Source organism: Pavona decussata, unplaced genomic scaffold (assembly GCF_977016875.1).
Source record: "Pavona decussata unplaced genomic scaffold, jaPavDecu1.1 SCAFFOLD_128, whole genome shotgun sequence".
In the NCBI taxonomy this organism is placed as follows: domain Eukaryota; kingdom Metazoa; phylum Cnidaria; class Anthozoa; order Scleractinia; family Agariciidae; genus Pavona; species Pavona decussata.
Window position 1 is genome coordinate 1,462,652 of NW_028145542.1, and position 13,400 is coordinate 1,476,051.

The 13,400-nt window shown below is 36.5% G+C and overlaps 1 long non-coding RNA gene across 1 annotated transcript; it reads left to right on the forward strand.

The window, feature by feature from the left end:
• The first annotated feature begins 216 nt into the window (after positions 1-216).
• Positions 217-11,151, forward strand: LOC146468866 (uncharacterized). Its single transcript, XR_014867343.1, has 4 exons — positions 217-240; positions 8,484-8,586; positions 10,380-10,401; positions 10,872-11,151. It is a non-coding gene; the product is annotated as an uncharacterized LOC146468866 (long non-coding RNA).
• The last annotated feature ends 2,249 nt before the right edge of the window (positions 11,152-13,400 follow it).

Here is a 13,400-nt window from a genome sequence, read left to right on the forward strand (position 1 = left end):
TTAAATATTTGTGAAGGATTATTGTCATCAGCTTTTCTGCTAATTAGGATAAATTGTTCAGGTAAATGGTGACGGTAAATTGTAAATTGTTCTCGTGCAATTAACGGTGTGAAACGCCAGAGAAACAAACTATATAAATAGACAAACTGAACAGAAACGAAAAGAGTTATCCCGGGAAAGAGGGTTGTCGTCGCAAACGCATTAACTCACATTGCATGCGTACAAACTTTATTGACGTTGGTAAGTAACGTAACTGAAAATAACATAAAATAACAGAGTTAAGTAAATTAACAACGAAAATGACAAAGCGAATAGAAAACGATAAAGCGAAATAAACGACGAATGCTTACAAGACGAATATGACGACAAGATTAAGTGAAAAGCGCTAAGAACTTGGAATCAAACTTAGCTTATCAGTAAAAAAAAAAAAAAAAAAACAGACTATAGAGTGCGAAACTTGGTCAAAACACCATCACTTGCAAATCGCCAGAAGGACGACATACAGTAAAAATTCGTTTGGATTAAGAACCTATTTGCTAGAATTTTCGCCTTTAAATATCCTCTACACATTTAGAACCTGCCGCCTAGAAATTGTAAACAGGTTCTTATTTGGAAAATCAGGTGAAAGTAGTTGAGTTTTGTTGCAGTGTATTGGGCATAAAGAATTGGAAATAAGTCAGAGGACCTCAAACAGGGATTGTATTTGCTCTGAATATAGTCTTAGTATTATACATAACGACTGGACCAACAAGCCTTCTCGACAATCATCACCGGACAAAATTTATACAAGCCTATACCTTGTATCGTGCCAATACCTTAATTTTCTTTATAAAGTTTTGACTTTTGAGGGATAGTTGTTTCACAGATTCTGGAGTCAACAACGCTCAACGACTGAAACATGTGACTGTAAATTTGCATTTCACACCCTCAAGGTGTGATTTGAAGCAATGGTCGGTTCTACGGTAGCCGAACTTCTTGCTAAGCAGAGTGAAAACATTTTATCAATTCACATATTTATCGTCCTGACGAGTCACCATCACCTCTCTGACATTGACATTTCTTAAAAACACTCTAACATTAGCATTTCTGACAAACAACCGCATTTTATCCATAACCATGAGTTTGCGTACTAGACGCTGTGTTCCATTTTTTGTTTTGGATTCGACTGGTAGCTGAACTTGCGAAAGTAGAAGAGATGCTACTACCATTGTCAGTGAAAGGAAGCCGTCCTTAAAGGTAGCCTTCACTCGAACAGCAAAGTGACAATAAATTGTTTCAAGCTATTCCTATAAATCGTTTCTTGCCAAATTTTTGTAATCAGTTATTTCAATGCTTTTAACTTTCTTCATACCACTACCACCATCAAAATGCTGTCTTCGACTGCATGCGTGCTATCTTTTAATTACCTGGGAGAGTTACCTTGTTAACGCAAAGTAAAATATTTATATTTTGGGAATTAGAAACTTTTGGCACTAGGAAAAGGGTTTTAAGAAAAAAAATGGGGAGATGTAGCTGTGCCAGAAAAGCGTTGAGTCGTGTTTTGAACATTTCCTTGTACTTTTCCCGCGAATTATTTTTAAAATAAAAAATAAAATTCTGCATTTCTGAGTTTCTCTACTTAAAGCAACAGTTATTATAATGGATCCTTAAATTGGTTATATAATTTATTCTTTTGAATCTTGTAATTCAATTTATCGGTTGAATGTTCAAATTGAAAATTCGTATTCTAGTTTTGGAGGCTAGGGTGACAGATGTTGATAAGCCCCCTTTCAATATCTCATTATCAACATATTTCCACAACTGTGGTCTTGAATGTTCATGTTACTGAAATTAAAAATTTCATTCCGCTAAAAGAACTATTTTCCATTCTTGAAATAGAATATCCGCAGGTTGTTTTTGCATATGAAGTTATCATGACAAAAGTCTTTGAAAAATTGCCTTTAGAGGCCGTATAAAAATCCTTAAAATTCTGCAATTTATTACAAATGAGTTTCTCTACTTAAGGCAACATTAATTAAAGGGTATAGGGCTATTATTTTCCTTTATCGTCTCCATCTACAATGTTTAATTTTTGACTATAAATGAACAGCAAACATGGTAAAAAGAATTGTCTTAATGCAAACGAACATACAATAAATATTTCTCTTGATATTAGTTCTTTCTAAGGACATTGTCAAAAAGGAGAAAGAGTTGAATTCACCTCCGATACTCATTCAATTAGCATAATAAAGAATAACTGAAATGCAAATTCCACTGCGAATCAGCATTGTTAAATATTTGTGAAGGATTATTGTCATCAGCTTTTCTGTTAATTAGGATAAATTGTTCAGTTAGATGGTGACGGTAAATTGTTCTCGTGCAATTAACGGTGTGAAACGCCACAGAAGCAAATTATATAAATAGACAAACTGAACAGAAACGAAAAAAGTTGTCCCGGGAAACAGGGTTGTGGTCGCAAACGCATTAACTCACACTCCATGCGTACAAAATTTATTGACGTAGGTAAGTAAGGTAACTGAAAATAACATAAAATAACATAGTTAAATAAATTATCAACGAAAATGACAAAGCGAATAGAAAACGACAATTTAGCGAAATAAACGACGAATACTTAAAAGACAAATGTGACAACAAGACTAAGTTTAAAGCGCTAAGAACTTGGAACTTGACTTGAAGCTTGACTTAAAACTTAACTGAACTAAACTTGAACTTGAAGTTACAACGACTAACGCAATATGAGCAGAACAGACAAAACTAACAAGTAACCTATATGTAAATGTGGCATTATGCAAAAAAAAAAAAACAAAAACAAAAAAAAACAGCGAGTACGAAAACAACCTAAGAAAACAAAGACTAATAAACGAGAAACTAAGTACCGAGAGCAAGGAGTGAGAAAACTAATAAATGAGGAACGAAAACAAGAACGCTAATGATCTATAGAAGTACGTAACGCCGACATACACAACAACAAACTAAATTTTCGCACCTACAAGGGTCACTCTCCCCGCCGAGTCAGCTTCAGTGAGCGTTTATATGAGAAAAAAGTTGACCCCTTTGCCCGAGCCAACAACGCTCGCGCATGCTCTGGTTGTCTCGTCTTGACGGAGTTGACCCGGCTGGGCGAGCCACAGTGTTTATATGGAGAAACGCTGGCCCGGCTAGGAGGGTGACCCTACCATCGACAAAAGGGTGACCCTGCTAGGCGGGTTACACGGTAGCAAAAACTGTTTTAAAATACAACATTGCAACAGTCCCAGTTCTCAAATAACATTCAGTTACGGCCTTTCCCCTCTTCTGTTTCCCAATTTTTCTTCCCTCGCAATTATATCTCCTGTTTTGTATCTTTATCTTATTTCATGTGACCAAATGTAGTGTCTTTTAACTTTTTTTTTTTGTTGTTGTTTTTTTTGTTTTTTTTAATTTGCAAAACACAAAAACTGCTACATTACTTACAATACAGATCTCTTACACCACTAACATTACAATAACTCTACTTTCAAGATACAACTTACATTACTTACATTACAATACTTACTCAACTTAAAATACGGTACAATGCTTATTCTACTTACATTACAGCACATTACATCATTTATTGACAAAATAATTTTTTCATCGGTTTCCACTTACTTAAAATTTTATCGTGATGAGAAAAGTCACGTGCAAATTTTTCAATATTGTAATGAAACTTAACGTAGCTCTGTACGCCAGCGAAATCGGGTTCACGTCCCTCCATTTTGCATTTGTATATGAAAAACTTGACTACTAAAATAATACAATTAATCGCATTCTTATAAGGCATACAGTTTGTATAGCCCAAGAGAACAGATTCAAGAGAAAATTCTATTTCAATGTCTGTTACCGACCAGATCCAATTTGCGAGGGCGATCCAGAGGTGGGATATCCGGTCACAGTACCAAAAAAGGTGCTCTATGGTTTCAGGTTAACTGTCACAAAAAAAGCAATTATCGTGATCCTTAATACCCATTTTCATTAACAATACATTTGTGGCAATAATTCTATGGAATATCCTATATTGAAAGCTTCTCAGCTTACTAGCACTCGTGCATAAGAAAGGGATACTGTAATAGGTAGACCAATCCTCGACAGGAGATGGTAGATATTTATTCCATTTACGCTGCACCTTAGTTGGCTGTATGGCAACCGATTTTCGCAAAGCGTCGTAAGTAAAGCTGGTCACCTTTTTTGTCTTAAATAACCTATCTATATTTTGGGATTTGACCACAGGTAGCCGTTTACCAAACTCTCTAATCTTTGACTTCCATGAACTCGGAATTGCGCACATAATACCATAAGCTTGTAAAAAGGTACAAGTTAGGCTAAACTTATTAATCAATTTGGTTGGTGACATAAAAATGCCGGATTCGTCTACAAGATCATTGACGTAACGTAAATCTTTTTTGTACCACGACTTATAAAACACAGGTTTATTTTCTATCTTAATAAAGACATTATTCCATAGTGGCTGTGACAGAAGGTCACCGGCTTCTACAGTTTCCTGAACATAATCTGCCCATGATTCAACTACATTCCTCCAGAAAGTATTTGTCCCAAAAGAGCAAGCCAGGCGTGATAATGATCTTTTGTTTAGTAACCAGACATCATTCCAGTAAAGGTGATCGGAAAGCAGGAGCCTTTTCCAGTCTGCCTGATAATTTACGTCCCACACTTTCTTAACCCAGGAGATCTTCAGAGCCTTGGCAAATGATCGAATATCGGTCATCTTCAATCCCCCATCATCTACATCATTAATGATTGTTTTCCTTGCTATTTTATCACTCTTTCCATCCCAGATAAAGGAGAAGAAGAGTGTTTCTAATTCTTTAAGAAAAAAGGCATTTGGAGTAGGAAGTGTTGTTAAGAGATGAACAAATTCAGATACTGCGAGAGACTTAATTACCTGTATTTTGCCTAAGTCTCCAGGACCACGAGTCTAAAAGTTTTCTGACCTCCTGTAGCTTTATTTTGTAATTGTACTCCACTATTTGCTGGGTTTCAACAAAAAACGTTATCCCTAGGATGTCAAAAGGTTCATTAAATACCCATGCTAAATTTTTCTCCGGAAGTAATATGACCTTCGAGAATCTCTTACTACCCAGCCATACCGCCTTAGTTTTTTCTACATTCACCTTCAGACCTGAGCACTCTCCAAAGAGCTCCAATGTGTCTAGGCATTGGGAGAGTGAAGTTTCAGTTCCATCTAAAAGGAAAAAAGTGTCATCCGCATACTGTCCACGTAAAAACTCTTCATTATTAACAGTGATGCCCTTAATTTGACCGTTTTGTTTTATTGCATCTGCGAGAAGTTCAGCACAAATAATAAAAAGGTATGGTGACAGGGGGTCTCCCTGTCTAACACCTCTTGAGACCGAAAAAGAATTGGAGCAATGACCATTGTATAAAATGGAGCTATTAATATTTTTGTAAAAGGTTTTAACCCACCGCCTTATAGACTCTCCAAAATTAAAAAACTTTAAGGCTCCGTCAAGAAAGTTCCATTCTACAGAATCGAATGCTTTTTCAAAATCAATTAACAACAGTAAGCCCTCTTCGTTGTTAGAATTTAGTTTATCTATAATATCATAAATTAGCCTTGTGTTTTCGGCCATAGACCTGTTTTTTAAAAAGCCTTTTTGGGTGTGTGAAATGATGGATGGGAGAACCTTCTTAATACGATTTGCGACAACAGCTGAAGCTATTTTATAATCAACTCCAAGTAAAGATATCGGCCTCCAATTTTTCAGATAGAACTTTGTCTTATTTGGTTTAGGTAAGGTAGTTATAAACGCACTTCTCTGAGTGACCGACATTTCGCCAATGCTATATGAGAAATTAATTGAACGCACTAAATAATGGCTGAGGTCATTCCAAAAAAATTTATAAAATTCCACGGTAAAACCGTCCATCCCAGGACTTTTTCCATCACCCATAGCTTTTAGGGCATCTAAACATTCTTTAGCAGAAACGTTACCCTCACAAGAGTCCTTTTCTTCAGGAGTCAACTTCACCCTTATATTATCTTGATTGAAAAATGTGGCAGAATGATCAGCTCTGAATTCAGTTTTCCTGGAGGTATAAAGCTTTTCATAAAAACGCTCCTGCTCCCTAATTATATCTTTTTGGTCTGTGATTTCGGTAGCATCCTCTAAAACTAGCTTAGGAATTAATTTGTTTGTGTAATGTCTTTTCTCCAGATTCAAGAAGTATTTAGTGCTTTTTTCACCCCTAGTTATCCAATTAGCTTTTGACCTTATAACTATACCACGCATTTTATGCTCTCTCAGTTCTTGTAACTCATTCTGTTTTTGGGCGAGTTTCCTTTTGGTTGTTTCACAGGGAGATTCATTTAAACTCTGCTGAAGAAAATTTATTTCCTTTTCTAGAAAATTTTCAGTCTTATTTTGCTCTTTTTTCTTCCATGCTGCATAAGAAATAGTTTTACCCCGAATTTGAAGCTTAAGTGTTTCAAACAAAAGTTGGTCATTAATGGAAAAAGTATGGGGCTGTGGATTTTCTATGTCACCATTAATTTTGTATTCATCCACAGTCTCATTTATACAATCCTTGACAAGTTTCACATATGCCGGATCTGACAGTAGAGAATTATTGAATTTCCAGAACCCTCTGCCCCTCTCCTGATGTGTAAAAATCATATTCATAACTACTAACGAGTGATCCGTGCGATAGCCAGCATTGGTTTGAATTGACTCCACTAGACCGGTTAAATCAGTAGACAAAAGAAAATAATCGAGTCTTACTTGTTTTAAATTACTGTACGCACTCCAAGTATAACTACGTCCAGTTGGTTCCTGGTCTCTATAGACATCGCCCAACTCGAAAGTATCGATTAAATCCAGCACAGATTTTTGAGCCTTCGGATTGTTTTCCTTTGAGTAATTTATCGTGTCATTATGGTAATTTAGCACCACGTTCCAGTCCCCGCATAATATAATAGGTTGATTTGACAGTTCCCAATTGATCAGATTTTCTTTCAGGTTTGTAAAAAATTCGGGCGAGTCCGTGTTCGGACCATACAGAGTAACCAAAGTGCAACGTTGCTGAAAAATGGAAATATCTAATACGATATATCTGCCTTGTTGATCGCTAATTACATTGTGCAGCACATATTCAAATGTATTGTTAAATAGAATAACAACTCCGCAACTTTTGCTATCTAAACTGCTAAAAAACGCCTCATAGCCCCATTGGGATTTCCACCTTGCTTGTTCTCTTTTGCTATTTTGGATATGCGCTTCCTGTAGACAATATATGTCAAGTTTCTTTTGCCGAAGCCAATTAAAGACGTCTTTTCTTTTTTTTTCATCTGCTAAACCTTTACAATTCAATGTCCCGATCTTCAGTCTGTTAATTTTATCCTCACTGAATTTAAATGTTATGATCTGTTAATCTTGCATACTTATTACAACGCAAAAGGGTAGAATTGATTTGCTGGCACAGTGCAAACGCTGCCATAAATATATATATTTGCATATGTAAGACGAAAACAGATTGAGACTTATCAATCCAGAACAAGAACAAACAGACACTAAACAAACACAACAAGTAGCGTCCTGTTAGCGATTGCAACTTCTGGCTTATAGTAATGATGTCCTGTGCTGCGACTCGCGCGTACTAGAAGTACTTAAACAAAAAGTTAATAGCGACATAATTATTAGATAGGCTATTCTTGAAATTAGCTTTTACTCAGTAAGACAGGCAATAACTTAGCTTTTTCCATAGTTCAACCCGATTCTTGAACCTGACCAGCCACGACTAGTTGAATGAATGGGGCCTTCTGTAGATACTTTAATTTCGCCTCCTTTTGTTGCTGAAAGGGAAGCTCCCATTCCTTCTTGAGAAGTCGGCCTCTAAGCTTCGAGAGCTCTGGTGGTAGATCGACCATCACTCCATAACCTGATCCTTTTGGGAGCTTCTTGGCTAGATTAAGAATGTAATCCCGCTGTTGCAGGTCGACAAACCTGACGATGATCGACTCTCTAGTTGCGTCTCGGCTTCCTCTAATTCTATGGCACGCAGCGAAATTAATATTTTTCACTTCACCTGGATCCATCTTGAGTGTAGTATTGAAGAATTCTTGAATTTTGTGTCTTGTAGCTTCAGAAGTTTCTTTTAACTCCCCAGTTATACCGTGAAAAATGAGATTCCACTTGAAATTCCAAATGGAGACGTGTATTGGTTTCTCGTGTGACGCCATAAAAACAAGCAAAAATGTTGGTTTTTAGCGAGGACTAATCAGAGATAGATTAAAGGAACAATGTATTCAATCTGATCTTGAACACAGAAGTCACTCAATGTCATGTGATATTGCGTAGAAATTTGATAACTTATTCAGTCTCGTAGTTTAATTTGGCAGGAAAAAATTTGCGAAAGCAGGTTTTCCACCAAATTTTTACCCTCAAATTTAATCAATTAACGAAATTTTGCTTTTCTTTCTCTCACAGAAGATTTATGAAAATGAATGCCAAGTTGTTTCTGGTTGTCATGGCAATAGGCTTTGCTTGCATTGCTGCAAAGCCTCGAGCTCCTTTCGATTATGAAGACGAGGTTAGTTTATAATAAAATTGAGGGAAGGGAGGGTGACAAAGTCAATGGGTGAGTGAATTCTTTGGTTTGCGTTGAAAGATCAAAATGCTCAAAACATTCCTTTACCCAGAACAATGACAACAAGAAAGTATCGAAAAAATGTAATACGATACATAAATATGAAGGAAAACAGTTGCTGTTATAAAACTTTTCCAGCAAAATTTTATTTGTATGGTAGTTCGTACACCTGAAAACTGTTTCTATTCTAGACAGAGAGCAGTCTCTCTTTCGCTCAAGAATCCGCGGGAAACAACGCAAAAACATAATTGAGCACGATATTTGGGGGACGAGTCAAACGCGCGAGCGACTGCTTTACCCGTTCTGTCGCTCGCGCCCGCGACTTGCGACTCGCGCTTCGAATACCTTGCGTTCTTCCCCTCGGATTCTCGAGTGTAAGAGAGGCTGCTCGCAGTCTATTTTCATTCACGTGACATTTTGGTCCTCAATACCAACACATATATTGTAGTCACTGTTTTAGATAGGCTTTCGGTGGTCATCAGAAGAATTTCTGTGGTTATATAAAAATATATATATATTTAGCCACTTTTAATCTAATTTCCTGTGTATTTGATCAACTTTTGATAGGACCTTTCATTTATTAATAGTGACCGATTTTATATTCTTTTATTCGTTTGTTAATTATCCCTACTCGAATAACACTTTAACATACAAGTTCTATCGAATTTGCACATGCTAACGAGGCTAGAAGTGCCTATAGTCATGAAAAAAAAATATATTTATCTGCTGCCATTTGTGAACAAGGTCTATAAGAGAGCGCAGAGAATTAATTTTTGCTTATTTGTCCCGATACGTTTCATAACTGCACTACTGAGGTGCAGTTATGATTATCGAACTCAAAACAAGTAAAATATAAAAACATACTGAGGGGTTCCGTTTCTAAAGAATATTTGGTGTTATAGCCAGAAGTGAGAAAGTAAATTGGCTACTGCGAGGGGATTCGAGTGCTGATTCTTTGATTGTTAGTTTTAAGACTGAGTACATTATTCCTTAAACTTCAAAACATGAACTTATCTGTAAAAGTATTTTGCCTTTGGACGCGTGGAAAACAGGTTAAGTTACTCTCGAGTAAATTAAAGGTGTAATTCACAAGGATTTAAATTGGAGAAAGCTTAAGCTAATTGTGAAAGGGCTACGAAAATCAAGTTAAATCACCGGTAAGCTAAGTTCAAAATTCATTAATTCGCTATTAAACACAAAGATTTCTATCTCAAGCGTTCAAATAATAGTACCTTAACCCTTGGTAGGGCCTTTCTTCTCGGACCGTTGGGGAAGGGGGGTGGGTGGGTGAGCGACGTGAGTGATCTTAGAATACTTGGTTTTCTAAAAAAAGCGTCTGGAAAACGCCAAAATTAAGTAATAAGTAATCAACATCAATAAAGTCAATACTAATATGATATAAAAACTCGAAAGTTATTAACGAAAAACATTTTTTCTTCATTTTAAAAAAGGGATTTTTCATATTTTTTTTAAATTAATTGGTCGAAAATTGGTTACCATGATAATATCAAAGTCAATAAACGTTAACCGACCGAACCAAATTTTCCTAGATAAATTTTCAAAAAGTCATGAATTTTTATGGCGTTTGCGCAAATATCAAATACTCTTCAGGTTCAAAGTATGCCGCAGGCAGAAACCACTCCCCCTTCCCTGGTTAAGATAGGGTTAAGAAAACTATAACTGAGTGGTGATAAGATTCTCTTTCACTTTAATATGTTTTCTCTTTTGTCATTCAGGAGTATAAAGAGTGGAAAGGAGGTATGTAAGCTTGACCAGGTTAGGAAATGCACGGGCTTTTTACAAGTCACTTCCATTGCTGACTTCAGCGAGAAACCTAATTACCGTTACATGCAAATTAGTTCTTCGTGATACTCAATCGCCCTGGTGAATTCATTAACAATGCGTAAACTAACAGCAGAAAGCAAATTATTTCCAGTACAAATTCACATCATGGCTAAATAGGGGAGCTTGGATAGCGTAGTGCTTGGAGCACTCACCTCCCACCAATCTCAATGATTTAGGATGATTGGTTGAGTTTGCTTGTTGTTCTCGTCCCTGTTCCGAGTTTTTTTCCCCGGGTTCTCCAGTTTTCCTCTTTCTTATTTAGTTGCAGACTTTAGTTAGCCTCGCTTTGCTAGGGTCAATTTAGGATACCACAATTCACAATCAAAAGCAGTCCTTGCAATAAAAACAATACAAACAAGACCGTTGACTATGTTTTGTTTTAGGCCTAGATCAGGAGAATCAGCTTTCGAAGCGAGGAAGTTGCCAATGCCGTGGAGAGTCATTCAGTAGCCACGGTTATGGCAGTGGGACCACTTTCTGGTTGACTGGGTGCAAGTCAGGATGGTATGATTGTAAGCCGGGTTCCGGTTTCATGACAAAGTGCTGCAGAGAAGGAAGAAAATAAACAGCTGAGAAGCTTCTGATGTCTTCACTTCGGTACAGCGTTACTCGCAAACTGAATTAAAAAGAAAAAGTTGTTAAATTAAAAGGAGTTAAACTGCTGGATCAGTGTTCTTGTTCAATTTAATTCAATCCAATTATAAGTTATTAGAAATTATAATATCACCCAGATTGCGTCCAACTAAAGGTTGCCTCTTTAATGTCTTCATTACTTGAGCCGTAGTCAGTGGAGATATGAGTTGGAGATGAGATCTCTTCATGGGGGTATAAAAACCAGTCCAAATAGCGTACATTGTTCGCTATTTACAAATGCGTAAAACGCGTTAAGGAAAAAAAGAAGGGAGACATCTAGCCCCCATCACCCCCCACCCCCACCAACTTTTTCTTAAGTTTAAATTGTCCATACATTTTCAAAAGAAAAAGTGAGTTAACCTAGGGACGTTTTTGGTATTGAATTAAGGGAAGAGATAAACTGGATTTAGAACGTTTTTAAGTAGCATTTCAACGTAAACTTCAATCCAGAATGTTATCATGTGAGGTTGATTCCAGTTACAAAACCTGAATACATTTTAATACTTCTAAAGTGTAAACAAATGCTTTTAGTTTTCTTTTGATCTTTTTCGCATGAGCTGAGAACAACCTATCTGACATAATTTTGCCTTAATGAACGGCGATGTGAATATATTCTGTACGATAAAACAAGGGTCTTTACAGGAAACACGACTCCTTTATATTCAGCGTCATATCATACAGGCGAACCCCATGCACCCACATGTTATAAAATTTTCCAGGTAAATTACTTTTGATGAATATGAAACATAAGTAAGAAACATTCGTTTGTAACAAGAGGTTAAAATTAAATACGGTTATAAAGCTTTTGCTCTTATCACAAAAGATGATTAAGGCCGCAGGGAGGTCGCAGCCCCTGTTCCTGCATGTGCAAATCAGAGCCCGTCTGTTCGAACGCCGATTAACGCTAATCTACGATTAAAAGTTAAACAAAGGTTTTCATCTCGCTCCTTAAAAACAATCACTAAAGCTATATAAATTATAAGTTTATAGTAAAGACAACTCTAAGTCAAAACTGGGGAAAAGAAATCTTTTGGAAAAATCTTATTGATAAGCAATTAAACTCGAAACCCAGTTCACGCTAACCCGGGTTACTCATTGCTTAATCGGGCTTTGAAAAACTGCGACCGATTGTTGAAAAGCCGCTTAACGCATAATACATCTATTTGGCCAAGACTAAAGGCGGAGCTTCAAAATTACTTTATAATAGCTTTTCTGCTTATGGTTTCCCTATGAATGTAATAACCTTATAAATTCCTCATCCTTTCTGGACTTGGTATACTTTAATTTATTTCTTAGGCAGCCAAACTATTTAGCTACAATAATAATTACAATGTGAACTGTAATACAGCAAGAGCAACGTATCCATAATCCAACTCAATCACTTCAATAGGTCTGGCATTCTAAGCCACATGATTATATGTGGAGCTTGGTGTCTAGAAATATCAAAACACGATGTACACTGAAAGTAAACATCAGCAAGACGGGATCGGGTATTTATCGAGTTACGATAGTTTTTTTCACGCTTAATATAATATTTGCATAGAGTTTTGTTCCCTTTATTGCAACTGATCGACCACTGCATAATCAATACATTGAGCAGAAACACGAAAAAAGTTGTTCCACAGGCAACAAACTTCGGTAAAGAAGGGTAAAAGTGCTTAACTGATGCTGCTGGAATTGTAAACAAGGCGTGAATTTGTGGCGTCACGGCAAACAGAGGGCACAGATTTTCCCTATACAGACCAGCCTAGCCTGGTGAATAACATGTTTATTTTTTGTTTGTGTTTTATTTTATTTACTTTTTTCTTTTTTAGTTTTTAAGATAAATGTGATACACAAGCGGCAAAAAGCAAAGGAATAAAGTATGTCAAAATATGGGCTTTGTGATGACAGAGTGAATTTTTTTTTAAATTACAACAAGAGGAAATTGAGACAAGTCAAAGTCTACAAGCTATTTTTGATGGACTGAAACGATAATCATGTAGTTTACCTCCCCCGAGATGGTCGGGCAAGACTACATAATTATCGTTTCACATTTCACTCATCACGCAAATGAAAGTTGTTCCCGTCGTACAAAACTTTGAATCTCCAATATGCGGAATTTAAGACAATTTTCAGCCTTGCCTCAGGGATGTGATATCGCCAGATATAATGTGAGTAACCGGACTGTAGACAAGTAAGGCCATCCCAATAAAATGTTTCGTTTCCCAAACCAAACGTTAAGTTTCCGTATGTCTTACAAGAAACAGCAAAAGATTATCTGTGTCAAAGCTAAAAAC